This window comes from Puma concolor, chromosome C2 (genome assembly GCF_028749965.1).
Source record: "Puma concolor isolate L17-30 chromosome C2, mPumCon1.1.hap2, whole genome shotgun sequence".
Taxonomy (NCBI): Eukaryota; Metazoa; Chordata; class Mammalia; order Carnivora; family Felidae; genus Puma; species Puma concolor.
Genome location: NC_141675.1, coordinates 139,341,678 through 139,362,773, shown reverse-complemented (window position 1 = coordinate 139,362,773; position 21,096 = coordinate 139,341,678). Strand labels below are relative to the sequence as shown.

General features: G+C 35.6%; 1 pseudogene; it reads right to left on the bottom strand.

The window, feature by feature from the left end:
* Nucleotides 1–19,443: 19,443 nt before the first annotated feature.
* Nucleotides 19,444–19,838, bottom strand: LOC147577552 (peptidyl-prolyl cis-trans isomerase NIMA-interacting 4 pseudogene; annotated as a pseudogene).
* Nucleotides 19,839–21,096: the final 1,258 nt, after the last annotated feature.

Below are 21,096 nucleotides of genomic sequence, written 5' to 3'. Positions count from 1 at the left end.
ATATCAAAGTAATCATATGCTTTACTTGAACTCAAATTATGAAAAATGTGTTAACATTGCCTTATTAATACCTTTGAGAAATTGTTAAATGTATCACCTATATGTAAGATGAAAATCAGAAGAAATGTATAATATCTTGGCAAAAATTCAGGTAAGTTATTTAACTCTAGAATAAAGTGTATCAAGCCAGAATTCTGTGAGGTATCCCTAAGGGTTCTACAAGGCAAGATGATTGAAAATAAGTCAATTATTTACTTCCGTATTAATGCACATGACAGTGATTGACAAATCTCATTAGCAAGTTCATTAAAGGTTTCCCTTTAATGTAATGGTTGTTGTTGGGATATAACTCACTCCACTGAGTCAGTTCTAGATCAGACAGTGGTAGCCATTGATAATTGGTGAGTGTGATATTGAAAGAAGATGACATGAGACTTTGCTTCCGGAAGAAACTTCTTTAACCTCTCTTTGTAGGCTGCTGACTAACTTACTGAACTGAAAATGGTCTCTTCTGCAAAATGGCACTAATAGTAATGACTATTTCATAGGGTGCTAAATGGTGCAATTTTCAAAAGTACTTATAATGTTGGATGCATAAGATATTAAATGAGGGTTTTAAATGAATACAAATTTTACATTAAGGGGATGGATCCAGGAGTCAGACTGTGTGTAGTCCATCGTCTTAAGCAATGTAGTATGTTGATTTTTAATAAAATTATAATATTTACATATAATAAATCATATATAATTTGTCCTTGCTATTCTTTTTTTTCTAGGTAACATTATATTATTCATGTATTACATTTACTTTTTAATAGCTGTATATAGTAATAACAAGATTAAGATGCTTTCTTCTGAACTAAATTATTTACGGACAGCCAAAGTGCTACATTGAAGGTTACACAATATAGAAGTTCTGAATTGCATTGAAGCTTTCATAAGCCAGTGGTTATAATGACCAACTGAGACTCCACAAAACAATTCACTCACAAGAGGAAAAATGGCACTGATTGGATTAGAAGTGGAAAGACTAATACATTTTCGTCCTTAAGGATTAGAAGAAAAATAGTTCTCTCAACTCTGCAAGTGAGCACAACAAGCAATCCAAAAGCATTATTTGTGTGAGGCAGTTTGTAGAATCTGTTTCATTTGTCACTAAAAGTAGTGGTTGAGGTTCAGGAAAATTTGAGCTATGGTTCAGCCTCAGGGTCAGTGGCCACATATTCAGAACAATACCCCAGGTTTAAAGGTGATTCACATCCTCAGAAACACTCAGCATTATCATCTAGCCCAAACTGTCAATCCTTAACTTGCATCCCATTTTTAAGAGGACGTAAGGTTAGATCACCTACCAAGTTTTTAAAAGAATTATATACACAATGTGTTTTTGAATATTATAGAAATATATATGTGTGTGAAATAAATATACATATATATGAACTTTTTTTACTGGACAGTTGTTACAGCTTTTTAGTGAATGGTTAAATGATGACTATCTCAGTGGGTTTTTACATTCATGTAAATTTACTTCTTAACTTTGAACTTGAGACTTGACTGCATGTAAAACCTTTTCATTTCCAGGTAAATGGTATCTCAGAAGCTGTTTGACACACCTTAAGAAGGAAAAAAAAATGTCTCACCCCTAACCATAGAATTTAGGAGGTTGATGAAGTATAGCAAAAACTAGATCACAAGGCTACAGCTTATAGAAACACAAGTTTCAGGATACCTACCATAAAATTTCAAAATGATTAAAAAATAAGTAGATGACTCTTTGGTTACCTTTGTAGCACCAGCATTTAAAATCTAATATAGAACAAAGACTGCATCAACCTCAAAGTGGATAATGTTGACCTGTATCATCGATCATTAAAATAACTTCAAATATTTTAAATATTTTCTTTTCTTTTCATTTTTTTAATGTTTGTTTATTTTTGAGAGAGAGCAAGAGCAAGCGAGAGAGAGAACACAAGCAGGGGATTTTCAGAGAGAAAGGGAGACACAGAATCCAAAGCAGGTTCCAGGCTCTGAGCTGTCCAGCACAGAGCCCAGTGCGACGCTTGAATTCACAAACCGTGAGATCATGACCTGGGCCGAAGTCGGACGCTTAACCCACTAAGACATCCAGGCGCCCCTAGTATTTTCAAGTAAAATTGTTTTGTGTACATAAACACTAAGCCAAGTGAAAAAAAACTCACTGTCAAGAAGCAAATCTATGCCAGTCTATTTATACGTGTCAAGCATTGTTTAAGACTATATGTTATGACTAGGCCTATAGCAACTCTGCTGTACTTGGAAGAATTCTAAGATGGCCTTGCTGCCTTCCCCTTATTAGACAAGCCCTTGCAGAATTCACTTCCCTTGCGTTGTGGACGGGACCTGTCAATATGACAGAGTATTTACTTCTTTGATTAGGTTATGCTATATGGCAAAGGTGATGATAGTGCTTGGTTTTTCTCTACAGCAACTGATTCTCCAATCAACATATAATATCAACTGGGTATTACAGAATTCAAGTCAATTCAGGCATTAAATACATGGAATTAGCTTAATAAGGGATCCATCACACAAGATTACCCCCACTGCATAGCTAGCTGCAAATTGGGCCCCCAGTTGACCTACAGTTCTGCCTAGCTAACTACAGAGTCTGGGATTCCCACAAACCCACATTAGGTTCCATAATTTGTTAGAGTAACTCACGGAACTGAGAAAGGCACCATATTTATGAATGCAGTTTTATTATAAAGGGTAAAATTAACAGCCAGATGAATAGGGACATAGAGTAAGGTCCAGAAGGGTCCTGAACACAGGAGCTTCTATCCCAGTGGAACCAAGGTATATCATCCTCCCGGCAAGTAGATATGTTCACCAACCCAAAACCTTCCCCAAGTCTTGTCATTCTGATCTTTTAATAAAATTTCATTATGTAGCAATGATTGCTTTGATCCCTGACTCAATCTCCAATCATTCTCCCTTCCCCAGAGATTGGGGAGTGTAACTAAAAGTTCTATCCCTCTAATCATGTAGTTAATTTTTTTGGTAATCAGACCCCATTCTGAAGTTATCTAATCTCCATCCCCACCACACACACACACACACACACACACACACACACATACACACACACAATTGAATCATCTCATTAATATACAAAAGATACTTCTATCATTCAGGAAATCCCAAGGATTTTAGATTTTAGGAGTTCTGTATCAGAAACCAGGGACAAATATATATACATATATATGTATAATGCTACAGATAGTCCTCCTCCAATAATTAACTTATATGAAACTCTCTTAGGAGACTGAAAGAAGAGATTCTCCAGCTTGCTTTGAAATGGTGTGTGAGTTCTAGGAGCTGAGAAAGGACTCAGCTGACAGTAAGTAAGAAAGCAGGGACCTTAGTCCTGTACCTCCAAGAAAGTGAGTTAAGATAACACCTAATGGACTTAGAAGACAATTCTGGGACTTCCTGAGATGATAGCCCTGGTTGAATACCCTTGATCTGAGATGAATTGAGACCCTGAGCATAAGACTTAGGTAACCCCTGTGCAGAATCCTGACCTTAGGAAACTAAGAAATAAATTTGTGCTCTTTTAAGCCACTCTATATGATAATTCCTTATATAGCACGAGAAAATTAATTTACCTCTCCTGATGGAATTCATATTTTACTGGGGGAGACAGATAATAGATATCTGAGCAAAAGCTAATAATGCATTTTCAGACAAGAAGTGCTTCGAAGTGCAGTATAGGTTAGTGTAAGACAAAGGGTATGGTATCTTGGGGATGAAAGAGGACAGCAGATCACTGCAAGGAGCCTCAAGGTCCTGGAATGGAAGGGAATTCATTGAGCTGTAGGGAAAGCCATAGGGGCACATAGCGGAACAAAATGAAGAAAATGTGCTGGGGGAGGAGTCTGGACATGGAGGAAGGGATTAGATAATAAAAACTCATGACAGTCATTTATTTTTACTTTTTTAGAATTCTTTCAACAGTTTAAGTAATCTCTTCTAAAGAGTGTTTAACATATTGATCATTTGAGAGAATTCCGGTAGCCTGTTTAATATTTTCAAACTCTACTGACAATATTTATTTTTCTAACTATCCTTCGGTCAGTGTTGATGATGTGTTTTGTTTTTACACAGTAGTCTGTTTAATTGTTATACCCAAATTCACATAGAATTGTAAAAAAACTCTGATCTTCTGTGTGTACCTAGGAAGTCAACCACAATGGGTGACATTTTGTTTATCTGAATGAGGTCTGGAATTAGCAATGGTTCTGTGCTTCTGATTTCTCATGCATTAGGTCATTAGGGATTTATTCTATGCTTTTGTTGCTTATTATTCATTTAGCAATTTTATGAATATGATACCTATAATTATGTAGCTGAGGTGCAGGGGTGCAAGTGCACGACCTGACTCTGGGGTCCCAGACAGACTAGTATGGCCACTGACTGCTGACAAATCCAAAGGCAGACAGACAGGTGGTGGTGAAACAAGAAAGGGATTTATTTCGGTGAGACAAACACTGTGAAGATAGCAAACTGGTGTCTCAAGGACCTTCTCCAAAGCTAAAAATACTGCTAGGTTTATGCAAGGAAAATGTGGGACAAAGGTCAGCGGGTACATGCAGGTGAGCAGTAAAGGTCCCGTTGATTATTCTCTTGGGCTCAGTCACTGGGGTCTTGCTGGCTCAAGACAGTCCCTATTGCTTGAGGAGGCAGTTTCTCTTCCCATTCTGGAATGCTTTGCCCTCAGGGTCTTCCCCCTGAACTAAGGGACAAGCTAGAAAGGAGAATCCAACTAAAAAAGTCTGAGGTCAAAATGGAAGCAGAACCCAAGTTCTCTTTCAACTTCATTAATGGTTATCATTTGATCATAACAAAGTAATCTTTCGTGACAGCTGGTTTGCACCAGCTCATGGGAGTCCATTGTGAGCATTTTTTCCCAACCCAATGTTCAGTTAAGTCATGTTGGTAGCCTAAATTTGTCTTTGGGGAAAAGAATCATGTCATCGAATCAATAAATATATTATTTTCTTCCTCAGAGAGCCAGTTGTTAAACTTCACCAGCATACCAGCGATCCAATATATCAGTGACATGTTGATTCATGTACATTTTAACAAGAGATTTCTCTGTAAACGATCGGCTTATTTTCATTCTATTACTCATAAAAATAATTTTTGAGAAAAATAACTTTGTTCCAATTGTAATTTATGCATGTGAAGTTATTTATGTGTATATCTTTGTTGGTCACATTTAATGCAATAGAATTTAATTTGTATGTATAAGAAGTTAATTAAACAATAGTTTATTCTGGATGTAAAATTAATATAGATTTATCGTATTCAATTATATTTACTAATTAGAAAAACCTCTTCACACCGTCTTCCTATTCCCCAAATCAATTATCATTCAGGGACATGGTATAGCTTTCTGCTTGTAGGTAATTGTTGATGGAAAATAAAAAGTCTAAAATGTCCTAAAATTTTCCTGTCATATTAACTGCAAAGGAAAATATGCCTGGTTCCACAGCTAAACACAAGAGAAACACAGAGAATAACAATTATTTCATCCGCTGCAATATTTAATTTTCAAAGGAGAAAGCTGAATATATAAACATAAATATAAATATAAATATAAATATATATATATTTAAAATATTGAAAACAGAAAAAGAAACTTTGCATTTGTATCTCAGTGAAATACAGTGACAAAATAAAATGGTAATATGATAGTTCTTTCTGTATTTTAAATAAACTATGTATAGAGTATCAGACTCAGAAATAAAAAATATAAAATTATGATATATGATGTGGGTATATCTAAATACTATCTTGTCTATAGCAGTTTATTTTCCTCCTCAAATAACTGTGGATTATGCGCATTTACATGTTTTCACTTCAAAAATTTTATGTCCAGTTCTTTCCATAAATTTAGATTTTGGATGGTTGCACCAATTTCTGCCTAGGAAAACAATGAAAAGAATCAGATTGTAACTTTTATTTTTGAGTGGATGCTATCATCAGGGGCCCTGTGTTTTTCCCTGGATATGCCAACTTCTCTTACTTCTGATATAAAAGAAAACTATTCAGTGCATTTGGAATAAGCAGGGCACAATGGCTGGCTAGCATTAAATGTACATAATCAATTCATAGTCATTTTATACACACTCCATTCCTTTTCTCTGACTCTTAAAACACATTTGGTTATTTACTGTCCAGAAGATAAAACATTTTGTCAACTTCTTTGATTATCATGAAAATTCCTATAATAATATCACTGATTCTTGTATGTGTTCCAAGTAAGGGTTACTTATTAGTTGCAAATATATGAACGTTTTTCAGTCTTTTATGAGTCAAATGAAATGTTCTGTGGAATTTTTTTTGTATTCATTTTAAAAATATTTAATCATTTCATTTTTCAGGTGGAAGATATTCTTAGGACAATGCTAGTTATAATTTTCCTTCCTGTTTTATGCCTAAGGAAAAAAAAAAATAAAAGCAAAATGAGTTACTTATGAGGACTATCCTAAACATGATGTTTCATATTTTGTGTTTAGGGGAAAATAGAGTAATGTGATGAGAGAAACAATAATTTCAAGATTATATGTCTTGGAAATTCAAGTCTATTTTTACTTAGTGTTTGTTGGAACATATCAACGATAAAAGTATAAACTAAAAATAAAACACTTAGGATGATCACATTCGTAGTTGAGTTTAAAAGCAATGTATTTTTTCCAAGTACATCTGTTATCTTTGATATTAATTGCTGATAACTGAGTAATTGCAGGACTAAACATTAAAATAGGTAATGTTGTGGGGAATAAGCTTAAGAATTCTCTGAACTTGTACCAATGGGCTAACAAGGCATGAAGAAATAGAAAGCCCCATGATGAACTCAGAACAAAATTGGGTAAACAGGACAAAGGCCCCCAGTATAGGACAAAGGTATAGGAATAGGAAATCTCAGGATGTAAGCATCCAAGACCAAAATAGGTTAACAGGTAAAAAAGACTTTAGACCACAGCAGAGTGAAGTTGCCCTGATTGGAGCTAATTAGCAAAAGAAAGGTGCTTTGTTGACGCTGAGGTAGCATGTTGTCTTTCTTATCCCCTAGGCAAGTTTAGGTAAATAGAGGTGGGGGCTCACATCTGCTGTAAACAGCCTCCCCCTCCTCCACCACCCACCCCAGGGTTTTGTTTTGTATTGACCCAAACCCTAACACTGAATTTCTTCACAACCCCCTTTCCCTCATGCCCATGAGTGAATGTTCACAATTTCATTGTCTCTTTGTGCACATCCGTCACCATGTTTGTAACCCTTCTGATCCTAATAAAAACCAGAACAAGGACCCTTACTTGGGGCTCTTGTCTCCTCCCAGACATTAGCCTCTCTTGCATTTTAATCCTGAGTCTGCTCTCTTGCTGGATGAGAAACAGCTCGAGACCCAGAGTCTATGACATAATGTTATAATTTATCATTAATCCTAGAGAAAAACTGAAAATGAAAGAGGATACTAAAACAAAAAATAGGGATACATTTGCCATATTAATTAATGGAATGTGGTTTTAACTTTTTAGTTTCTAGATCATTTGGAACTTTATACTGATCTTCATTTTGTCAAAATTGTTCCCTTATACTGTTTTCCATTATTATTTGTGTATGATTTCGATCATTTGAGAATTATTTTTGGTATTTTCTGTATTATAGTGGATTAAATAAATTTTAGGTACAGTGACTAATTGTTACCAAAACACTTAGTAAAATGTACATCTTTTGCACCATATTATGAAATGTTTCTTTAAACTTCAGATACACAAATGATAAGCTCCAAAGCAACCTTGAATATGAAAACCAAAGCTGGAGACATCACAATTCCAGACTTCAAGTTACATTGCAAACCTGTAGTGATCAAAGCAATATGGTACTGGAACAAAAGTAGGCACATAGAGTAGAAATCCCAGAAATGAACCCACAACTATATGGTCAGCTAATCTTCAACAAAGTAGGGATGAATATCCAATGAGAAAAAGACAGTCTCTTCAACAAATGGTGTTAGGAAAATTGGACAGCAACATGCAAAAGAATGAAACTGGAACACTTTCTTACACCATTCAGTAAAATAAATTCAAAATGGATTAAAGACCCAATGGGAGACCTCCAACCATAAAAATCCTACAGGAGAACACAGGCAGTAACCTCTTTGACATTGGTTGTAGCAACTTTTTTCTAGATATGTCTCCTGAGGCAAGGGAAATAAAAGCAAAAATATACTATGGGCACTTCATCAAAATAAAAAGCTTCTGCACAGTGAAGGAAACAATCAACAAAACTAAAAGGCAACCTATGGACTGGAACAAGATACTTGCAAATGACATATCTGATAAAGGGTTAGTATAAAAAATAAAGGACTTACAAAACTCAACATTCAAAAAATGAATAATCCAGTTAAAAAAAATTGGCAGAAGACATGAAAAAGTGTTTTTCCAAAGAAGACATGTGGATGATATGGATATTCAGACACATAAAAAGATGCTCAACATCGCTGATCATCAGGGAAATACAAATCAAAACTACAATGAAATACCACCTCATACCTGTCAGAATAGCTAAAATAAAAAAACACAAGAAACAACAGGTGCTGGCAAGAATGTGGAGAAAATGGAAGCTTCTTGCACTGTTGGTGAGAATGCAAACTGGCTCAGCCACTCTGGAGAACAGTATGGAGGTCCTTCAAAAAGTTCAAAATAGAGCTACCCTATGATCCAGAAACTGTAGTGCTCGGTATTTACCAAAAGAATATAAAAATACTAATTAGAAGGGATACATGCACTCCAATGTTTATAGCAGCTTTATCTATGATAGCTCAATTATGGAAAGAGCCCAGATGTCCATCAACTGATGAATGGATAAAGAAGATATATACATATAATGGAATATTACTCAGCCATCAAAAAGAATGAAATATTGCCGTTTACAATTATATGGATAGAGCTAGAAAGTATTATTATGTTCAGTGAAATCAGTCAGTCAAAGACAAATACCACATGATTACATTTAAGTGTGGAATTTAAGAAACGGAACAAATGAGCCAAGGGTAAAAAAGCAGAGAGAGAGAAACAAACCAAGAAACAATCTCTTAAGTAAGGTTATCAGAGGGGAGGAGGATGGGGGATGAGTAAAATATGGGATGGAAATTAAGACGTGCATTTGGGATGAGCACCCAATGTTGTATGGAAATGTCGATTTACTGTACTGTGCACCAGAAATTAATATTACACTGTATGCTACCTGATGGGAATTTAAATTGAAACTTTAAAAAATAACATTAAAAAAACAAAACAAGACAAGAGGCCTCACCAAATGGAGGCAGGAATGGAGACGCCTGGGCTACCAATGGAAAGATGCAGACAGCAAGGTTGACCAAGAGGGCTGAGTGATTGACTGAAACTTTCTCAAGGGACAACAATGCATTAGCTTTACATCAAGTCTGGCGAGGGGAAATAGCTTCCCCCTGGGAGAACATCCAGGTAAAGCCTTTGTAAGCGTCTAGGGTCAGGCCTGAAAAATCACACATAAGATTTGTTCCTGGAACCAAATTTCTTTTTTTTTTTTTTTAAGTTTTTATTTATTTTGAGAGACAGAGAAAGCAGAGGAAAGGCAGGGAGAGAGAGGGAGAGAGAGAATCCAGGCTGTCTGTGCGGAGCTGGATGCGGGGCTTGAACCCACAAATCATGAGATCATGACCTGAGCTGAAACCAAGAGTAAGGTGCTTAACCAACTGAGCCACCCAGGTGCCCTCTGGAACCAAATTTCACAATGAGGATATTTTTAAAAATGCAGTTTCTTAGCTCTCAAATTTAATAACTGCATGTACACATACACACCATATTGTGTGTCCATATACAAACACTTTTTATATATAAAAGAGAGAAACAGATGACCATATTAGTTTAAGACTAGTTATTACGCTACTTTTGTTGAATACTAGGTAAGACTATTGAAAAATAGAAGTATCACACACACAAACATAAGTGAATGATAACTTTCATAAGTGTAGTTATATGTGGTTATTCATTTCATTAATAATGATACAACTCAAAATAGTTTGGAAGGCAAGCTGTAGTGATTGCCTTCAGTATTTGTGTCTCATTTTGGGGAAAATATCCTTCCTCAGTGATAGCCAACTTACTATTTTTTTGATATTCAGAAAAAAAAATGTATTATAAGCCAATTATAATCTGGGTTACTGAATCATTATATGAGCAGTTTTTAAATTTTATCCTACCTCAGATCCTTTCTTCAAAAATGTGAAAAAAAATGAGTGAATGTTTTAAATATTGCTTGTTTCTTTTTGTTTTTTGTTTGTGTTTTTTTTTTTTTTTCGTCAGCCATGAGGGACTACTTAAACATGCAAAATTCCTTTAAAGTATAAATATTGTCCTAATTTTTAAAAGCACATTTATATTTATCCAGACTGCATTCCACAATAGATCATAGCCCATTGCATAGTAGGAGAGATACAGTTGCTTCAAAAGTGTTGTTTTCAATCAACTTCAGAATCCCGTTAGATTTTGTATCAAACTAGCTCTATGGACGTAAGTCATACACCTGTCTTCTTTTTGCCATTGACCTGTGATTAAGAACAGCCAAATATAAGTTTACATAAATAGAATTAGGGGCATCGTTTATGATCAGGGGACTGTGGAATTAAATGGAATAATATTACTCTTTCATGGGATTTTTTTTTAATTGAGATGAAATGCCTATACCCTGTAATACAGAAAGTACACACATGCACAAATACATACATGTTATTTGATTCCAAACATAAACATGGCGTATATATCTTTTACTGGATAATTGAGATTATGTTTAAATCGTCGAAGAGTTAAAAAAGAATAAACCAGAATATGTTTCTTATTACACATATGTGTGAGATGGTCCTCACAAATTTCTTTTTTAACTTTTCTTGGGGTGAAATTCTCACAACATAAAATGATCCATTGATGATCTTATTTTATTTTGTTTTATATTTTACTGTATTTTGTCTTATTTTATTTTACTTTTAAGCTTATTTTGAGAAAGAGAGAGGGCAAGTGGTGTAGGAGCAGAGAGAGAGGGGAGGGAGAGAGAATCCTAAGTACGCTCTGTACTGTCAGGGCAGATCCTGCTGTGGGGCTTGAACTCGCAAACTGGGAACCGTGAGATCGTGACCTGAGCAGACACCAAGAGTCAGATGCTTAGCCAACCAAGCCACTCAGGTGCTCCATCCATTAACCATTTGAAAGTATACCATGTCATGGCATTTAGTACATTCGCCATATTGCACAACCATCACCCCTACCTAGTTCTAAGACATTTTCATCATCCCAAAAGGAAACAAAGCAGTCATTACTCAGTTCCCCTCCCCTCTGCTCCTGGAAACCGTTGGTCTACCTTCTGTTTCTGGGGGTTTACCTCTTCCAAAAGTTTCATGTAAATGGAATCCTACAATATGTGACATTCTGTGGCTTCTCTCGTTAGGCGTGTTTTCAAGGCTCCTTCTCATGGTAGCCCAGCAGCACTTTATTTCTTTGATGGCTGAATAATATTTAATTGCATGGTTTTACCACCATTGTTTATCCACTCAGCAGCTGATGGACATTTGACTTGATATCACCTCTTGCTGTTGTGATCACTACTGCTATGAACGTTTTTGTAAAACTACTTCTTTCAACACCTGTCTTCAATTATTTTAGGCATATATCTAGGAGTAGAATTACAGGGTCATGTAGTAATTCTGTGTTTAACTCTTACAGGAACTGCCGAGCAGCTTTCTATAGTGACTGCACAATTTTGCCTTCTAACCAGCAATGTACAGGGGTCTGGTTTTTCACAACCATGCCGACACTAGTTATTTTCTTTTTGGAAAAATGTTTATTTATTTATTTTTAGAGAGAGAAAGAGAGAGAGAGCAAGAAGGGAAGGTGCAGAGAGAGGGAGAGAGAGAGAGAATCCCCAGCAAACTCTAAGCTGTCAGCGTGGAGCTGGAGGGGGGGTGCTCCAACTCAGGAACAGCAAGATCACGACTCAAGCTGAAACCAAGCGTTGGAGGCTTAACTGATGGAGCCACGTAGGTGCCCCTACACTAGTTATTTTCTGACTTTTATTTGCACTTTCTGAATGACTAATGATGTTGAACATCTTTTCTTGTGCTTGTTGGCTGTTAGTAAATCTTCCTCAAAGTCTATTCTAACCTTTTTTTTTTTTTTTAATTTGGATCGTTTGCTTTTTTGTTGTTGAGTTGTCAGAATTCTTTATATATTTTATATATTAAACCCTTATCAGATATAGGATTTACAAATATTTTCTCCCATTCTGTAGATTGTTTCTTTCATTTTCTTGATAGTGTCCTTTAATATAAAAAAAGTTTAAAAATTTTGATGAAGTCCAATTCATCTAATATTTCCCTTTGTTGCCATGCACTTAATGTTATTTCTAGCACTAAATATGAGTAAATATATATGAACTCTCATGTCTTCCATTCCCATGGACACCCCTAGTGTCATGTTCATACCGTGTGACTGACTGGTCCAATTATGTACATGTTACTCAATCTGGTTCGATGATTACCTTCCATGGGACTCTTGATTTGAGTTTGAGTATGTCAGAAATTCTCAGTGATAGTGCCAGAGGTATACAATATAAAATTATTATCGTGTTGGTAGCCATATATCCTGCCCCATGGAGAAAAGCTATAGCTAGCGAGAATCACACGAATATGAGAAGAGAATCAGAGACAAGTCCCTGATTATTAAGGCCTTGGGCTACAGTGGTCTCTGTCCCTCAACTTTTTTTCAATGACATTGTTTATTACTAAGGAAAATTCCTAAAGAAATTCTTAATCCTTTATTTTTTAAGCTAAGTAAATTTCAGGTTTCTTTCCATGCATGCAAATGAGTCTAACTAATACATGGCTAATTTGAGCTACATAGAGCATTAAAATGGAAAGTGATGCTTAATCAACTAAATTACCACAGCATTGATTTTATTTATCCTGTAAGTTAAATAATTAGACTCACTTCCTTGTCTCCTCAAGGAGTGCCACTCCCTCATCACTCTGAATTTTGCTTATTCAATATCATCTTCTTTTTTTCCCTTAAATTTAACTTCTTCTTCTGAACTTGCTCTGAAGTTATATCTTAACCCTTAAGAATCACTCATCCCAAATATTCATAGGTTCTCTCTTTTCCTTAATTACTTCAACATAACCCATATTTTCCATTATATAAATGTGTACGTGGTCCTAATCAGTGTTAGCTTTCAGTAAATAATAACGTATTGAAATTAGGTTACGAAAGCAAGAATTTCTGTATCAAAAGAACAAGAAAATGTTATTGGCTTCCAAAGCCAAGAAATACAATCAAATAACATAAAGGCATCAGAAGGAGAGATTATGCCATCTTTTCACACAAAGTCAGCATTCACTCCCATTCCCCCGTCTATCTATGCACCTTCACTATTGTGCTTTTCTCTGCATTAGAGTGAGACTTGCTCCCTTTCAAATTCTCTGATGGTCAAAATCTATCTCCATTATCTGTAACAGTATAAAAATACCTCAAAACTTGAATGCTAAAACCTGTGCACTTTTATCATCTCAGTTTCCACGAGTCACGAATCCAGACATGGCTTAACCGAGTCTTCTGTTTCAGGTCTCTCACCAGCGGATAATCAACGGATGGGGTGGAGGTGGGGATTGCATCTGAAAGCCCAAATGGGGAATAAACAACTCTTAAATTCACCCATGTGTCTGTTGGCAGGTTTTATTTCTTCAAGAAGTATTAGACTGAAGACATCAGCTGCTTCTTGGCTGCCAGATAGCGGCCACCTTCAGTTGCTGCTCATACGGGCATCTTGTTTCAACAGGCAACTTGCTTCAACAGGATCAATAAAAGCAGTCCGTTAACACACTCATCTTCTTTCCTAACATGGAAGTAGTCATAATCTATTAGTTAGAAGCAAGTCATTAGATTCAGCCCATAAGGGGAGTGGTAATTATGCAAAGGCATGAATAGGAGGCAGGAATCACTGGACTATCTCAGGAGACTATTTCCACAGTATCATTACTGTTGTGTATAGTCAATGTTTGTTCATTAAATCAACTCACATTCACTGAGTCCTTACACTATCGCAAATAATGTGTTAGGGCATAGGGGATCAAGAGTGAATTTTACATATATATTCTCTAGCCCTCATTAAAAACAAAACAAAACAAAAACTTCTGAAAGTTAAAAATAAACTCTTCCCTTTTCTTATTGTTCCTGCAGATAAATAATGATTATTGTCTGAAACCCAGATCACTGACCCTGCGCTTTCCTTCCTAGAGATGTTTCTTACTCATATTACCTGAAAACTGATATCCCAAAGTGATGGTGGTGGGTTTTCTCACAACCCACAAACCCTTGTGGCAGAATTGAGGAACAGGGAGATGGTGTTGTGAAGTATTAAAGAAACTACTTTCACTGCTTCTCCCCAAGAAGTTTGCTTCTCTGTGCTCCCTCAATGACCTCTAAGTTTATCTCTCCTTCAGGAATATTCCTCTTGGCAACTATTCACTGTAATCTTGAAGCCTAGTTTATATGTGCAATGCTACCTTTTTTTTTTAATAAAAAAAAGAAAGAAAATTATTTACTATAAGAAATACACGTTTAGTGCTTGCCTTCATGTGCTTCTTGTCTGGAAATAACACTTCCCAAGATAGAAATGATGAAAAAAATTCAAATAAGATCTATACATAAGCATTAAAGAAACTCACACAGAAATATGTAGGAAGAATGGAAGCTTCTTTAGGAATGTGGATAATAATTAGAGCCCTCAAGATTCTTTGAAGACTCAAGAGAGAAACTATCAAGGGAAGGAAATGAAAAAGTGTTCTTTACAAGTTCAACGGCATGTTCAAAAGCCAGGAAGCAAGACTTAGAATGACAAGATCTGTGTGGCTGAAGCAGGGTAGCAAGACAGGAACTGAGGCTGTAGACATTGACCAGCTGGGCTTATAAGGGCCCCGTAAGCTCTCGTAAGAAGTATAGACTTTTTCTAGGTAACTTTGAGTGGTATTAAACAGAAAAGTCACACGTACCATTTTTTGTTTTAAGAAGATTAATCTTTTATAGCTTAGCTTTTATAGCACAGCATGATTTATGTCAGGCTTTCTCAAAACTATACATCATCTCGCTTGAACTCAATCTGTACACTGCTTAACCCATTATCACGTGCAGAGAGTTTTTAAAGCTATTTTCAAACACTTTCCTTCCACCACTTCCAGTGCCACCGCATTGCATTCTAATATCTACAAGTTATATTCACAGACATAATTAAAAGTATGAAAACCGTTAATGTACTTAACACGTGCTTATGTTCATCTATTTTACATGGAGTTTACCTTGTGCAGAAAATGCGTGATTGTGATTTGGCTTAGAGATTTTTCTGTTACATCACTGAACCACTTCAAAAATCTGCTCTTAAAATATGACTTGCCATCATTTTATGGACTAAATGGATTGAGTTGATCTCAGTACCCCTGTTTTAAGTGCTCTCATCACAACCAAGCGATGTGATTGAGGTAATTGACTCCCTAGAGATGAGTGTCTCGCAATGAGTTATTTAGTCTATGGCCATACTCCCACAAAACTCGGATGGTGTCTTATTAACAGAGCAAAGTGCAGAACATGTTTCACTGCAATACAGTTGTTATATCTAATCTTAAATTGTAGGAGTCACTCTATGTTTAGCTTGAAAGAAAGGATGTTTTGTTGTTGATTCTACAAGCTGTGAACCTTGAAATGCTAGGATCATTCAGACTTATACGCTTATTGTTCTGAAATAAGCATACCTCAGAAAAATAAAGTATATCTTTGATTAGCTTTTTGTAGTGTTTTCTGACAAGTAGCTATCATTAACCATTAGAGTGTATGACTTATGAGAATACTGCTCGTATTTCATAAGCTTTGTTTCGACCTCATTTCAATTACCAATATCCCAAAAATGGTCCTCAGAGGAACATGAATCAGCTCCCTCTTATTAACTTTTTTAAAGAAATATAGCTGACACACATGTTACATTAGTTTTAGGTGTGCCCCGTAGTAATTGGGCAAGTCTACATGTTATGTTGTGCTCACCACAAGTGTAGCTACTGTCTGTTACCATATAACTTTATTACAGTATCACTCAATATATTCCCTATGCTGTACCTTTTATCTCCGTGACTTATTTATTTCATACCTGGACCCCTGTACCTCTCACTCTCCTTCGACTATTTCACCCAATCCTCCTTATTAATTTTTTAGTATAATGATTCTTAACAGTTTTTCGTTCTGTTAGTGGGACTGATGAAAATATTCATGACTTATAAAGTAAACAATGGCCATGAGGACTGAGCTTATTTATTTATTTTGAGAAAGACAGAGACAGAATGCAAGTGGTTAGGGGCAGAGAGAGAGGGAGACACAGGATCTGAAGCAGACTCCAGGCTCTGAGCCGTCAGCACAGAGTCTGACGCTGGGCTCGAACTCACGAGCTGTGAGATCATGACCTGAGCCGGAGTCGGACACTCAACCAACTGAGTCACCCGGGTGCCCCAGTGAGGACTGAGTTTAAAGGACCCTGGGCTGAATTCCAGTTTTCATGCCTATTAATTATTATTTTTAAATCTATTTATTTATTTTGAGGGGTGGAGAGGGACAGAGAGAGGGAGAAAGAATTCCAAGCAGGCTGCAGGCTGTCAGTGGAACCCAATGCAGGGCTCGACCCCGTAAACCGTGAGATCGTGGCCAGAGCCAAAAGCAAGAGGGCTCTCAACTCACTGAGCTACCCAGGTGCCCCATGCCTATTAATTATTTTGATAAGATGTTCAATATTGCATCACTTCATCTTAAATAAAACCTTTAGTAAAAGTCACAATTCAACTAGATTGTGATTAAAATTAGTCATACTATTTGAACTGCCTACCATTAAGATCAACTCCAAGGACCTGGGATAAAAACGAAACAAAACAAAACAAAGCAGCCTGTATCAGTTACTCTTTTACAATTTTCCTTCTCATGAAGTCACAAATGTTTTTTTCATATCATATGTGTGCAGTTAGTATTTTAAGGAAAGTGACCAAGAAGAATGAGCTGATGATACCAATAGTAATGGGTGAGCCTATGATATTAATAATAATGATACAAATAGCCATTAAAATCATCAGAGAGTTTAATGCTATGTAAACTACAGTTAATCCTGGGATTATATATAACACATCATAACCTATTTCTTTTTCATGCAGCAAATCTGTCACTCAATTTTCATTAAGAATGAAAGGAGAACCCTCTTACACTGTTGGTGGGAATGCAAACGGGTAGAGCAATTCTGGGGAACAGTATGGCGATTCCTCAAAAAGTTAAAAATAGAACTACCCTATGATACAGCAATTGCACTATTAGGTATTTACCCAAATGACATAAAAATATAGATTTCAAGGGGTACATTCACCTTCTTGATGTTTACAGCAGCATTATTCAAGCATCGTTAACAATGGCCAAACTATGGAGAGAGACCAAATGACGAAATGTCCACTGACTAATGAATGGAAAAAGATGTATTGTATATTATATATATATATATATATATATATATATATATATATATATTTATATACTTAATATAATATATATATATTATATTGTATATGTATATGTATACATAGTATATATGTATTGTATATTATATATATAGATATATAGATATATATAATGGAATATCACTCCGCCATCTGAAATAATAAAATCTTGCCATTTTCAACAAGGTGGATGGAGCTAGAGTGTATTATGCTAAGCAAAATACGTCAGAGAAAGACATATGCCATATCATTTCACTCATATGTGGGATTTAAGAAACAAAACAGATAAACATAGGGGGGTGTGGGGGAAAGAGAGGGAAATGCCTGTAGGAGACTCTTAGAGATTAGAGAACAAACAGGGTTGATGGAAGAAAGTGGGTGGGAGATGGGCTAGATGGGTGATGGGTATTAAGGAAGGCACTTGTTATGATGAGCACCAGTGTTGTGTGTAAGTGATACTGTTCCTGAAACTAATATCGCACTGTATGTTAACTAACTAGAATTTAAATATAAATTTGAAAAGAAAAGAGTGATAGTAGATAAGTTGTAGTATCTCCCATTTTATTATAAATGTTTCTTAAAAGAAATGGCATTTTTCTAGGGTCCAAGATAGCTTTTACAATTCAACTTAGGGTATTATTGTGCTGAAAGAAAGAGAAGTATGTTAAGCCCGTGGGTTTATGTGATTTAAGCAGAAGTTCCCTTTAAATGTAACAGATTTATTTTATCTTCTTATAATCACACATAAACGGAACATTCATGTTGTAGCTCATGATAACTGCATGGCAGGAAGTAAAGCACAAGAGCATGTATGGCCTGTGGTAAGTGGAGAATACAGACAAACAAACCAAAAATTAAATTCAGCCAAATACTTGTCAAACTTTAGAGAAGAAAATTTCCTGTCAGTAGACCTCAATACTTTTATACATTTAAAGAAAAAAAGATGATCTTTTGGTCACGTTTCAAATCCATTTCTTTTGAACTGTAAAAGTAGCATCCCTTTGGTTTCCATGTATCTTGGCCACAAAAGATTCTATGCAGAAGATGTTTTTAAATATTGTTAGGATTATAAATATGTACATATAAATACATTTATAACCTCTTTTAGATTTTTCAGAGGTCAAGCTCATTAATTATGTTAATTTTCTGTTATTACAGATTTCTCCCATATTCTTGTTCTTTTCTCACTTTAATTCTTGTATATTTGCTTTTTTATACATTAGAAACTTGTATTTTCTTTGAATGCTAATTGTATTTCTTTTATTATTCTTTGTTTTTTATTATAACATATTTAAGAGAAAAAAGGATGAGTAATAAATTATTTCATGTGACATTGAAAGCTTTCATCAAACCCTCTTAAATTATATTCTCTCTCATTATCCTCAAAAATTAATCGAAATCATGTGCTGAGGTTATATTTTCTTTATGCATATCTTTGTTATTTTCTAATTACATATTACTATTAAATGTTAAATAACACCATTCTGTGCATTTTATTTTATTATTATTTTTTTTAAAGTTCATTTATTTTGAGAGAGAGAGTGAGCACACACGAGCAGGGGTGGGGCAGAAAGAAAGGGAGAGAGAGAGAATCCCAAGCAGGCTCCATGCTGTCAGCACAGAGCCCGACATGGGGCTTGATCTTACAAACTGTGAGATCATGACCTGAGCTGAAATCAAGGCTCTGATGACCAACCAACTGAGCCACTCAGATGCCTCACCACTGTGTACATTTTATTTTATTTTATTTTATTTTATTTTATATATTTTATTTTATTTTTTCAGTGTTCAGTAAAATTTTATTTTCTCCCTTCAACCATAATAATATGACATCCAAATTTTGTTTTCACCAGAGAGTCTGTAAACACAGGCTTTATCCAGCCCCATTACCAGCAATGCAAATGCTGCTTCTTGAAATGGTTCCACCATGGAACCTCTGGTCATCCAGTCCAAGTCACTCCCTTGCCTGGCTTTGTCTTCACTATACCATGCAACTACTTCACTGAATTGCATTCCAGACTTTAACTTTTCCACGGCTTCCATGCTTTTCCCATAGTTTTCACACGGAATGTGTCTGACCTTTACTGCATTGCCACCACCTTCATGACCCTGAGTCTTCTTGCCAGGACTGTCACCTGATGGTTGCTCCCCCTTTCCCCCCTTTCCCTGAGCCTCTTTTCCCCTTAGGTGGCATCTTCAAAACTTGAGGCTCAACTCTCAATTCTTTTGATTCTCATACCTACATTTTAAACTATAAATTCATAAGGCATTGTATATCTCATTTTGAAATTTACATTTTCATTTGCATTGCTTTACACTTCTCCGGTCCTATGGTCCTATTTAACAATTCTCCTGTGTTAACCTGTATTTGTTTTCCATCATTATTATGTAAAATGCTGAAATGTTTGTTGGTGATGTTACTTTGTGCATATAGGCAAGTGGTTTTCAAGATACATATCTAGGATTGCCTTACTTTGTTGCAAAGTCAGTTATACATTGAAGAGCATGTCTGTATTAATTTATCTGTTCTTTGAAATGTGCTTTTATTGGAATATTGTTCAGGGGTTATCCAGTAAGGTAAATACCAAAATGTATTCCCTTTAATGTTTGATGACATATGGTCATAGATTTGTCTCTGATCATAGATTTCTTTATTCTAGTAGTTCCACAGGAAGTTTAAGTAATATTCTCAGTTTTGTTTTCTCTGACTCATGGATAATTATTGTTATTTCATTTACTATTTTTCCATTATAGTTTTGCTTTAATTCAGGCTATTGTTATGACTTTCTGCTTTTGTTTCTGGGAAGATAGCTTTTATTGCACTCAAACAAAAGTTTTTCTTAAAATACATTTTTGTGGGGTGCCTGGGTGGCTCAGCCGGTTCAGCATCCGACTTCAACTCTGGTCATGATCTCACAATTTGGGAGTTCGAGCCCCACATTCGGCTCTGTGCTGACAGCTCAGAGCCTGGAGCCTGCTTCGGATTCTGTGTCTCCCTCTCTGTCTCTGCCTTTCCCCAGCTCGTGCTCTGTCTCTGTCTCTCTATCTCTTTCAGAAAAATAAATAAACATTAAAAAATATTTTTGGTTCTTTGGCTCTTTAAGTGTATTATGCTACTTGAAATAAGTTAGATGGACAAAGGCAACTACTGTGTGGTTTCACGCATATATGGAATCTAAAAAAAAAAAAAAAGAACAAAAAAAATCAATACAAAAACAAACTCACTGATACAGAGAACGTATTGATGATTACCAGAGGAGAAGGCGGCTGGGGAGTGGGCAAAATAGATGAAGGGGTCAATTGAATGATGATGAATGGCCACCATACTTTGGGTGGTGATCACTATTCAGTGTATACAGATGTTAAATTATAATGTTGTACACTTCAAGCATATATAATGTTATATACAATTTTACCTCAATTAAAAAATAATACTTATGTTATTTTAGTAG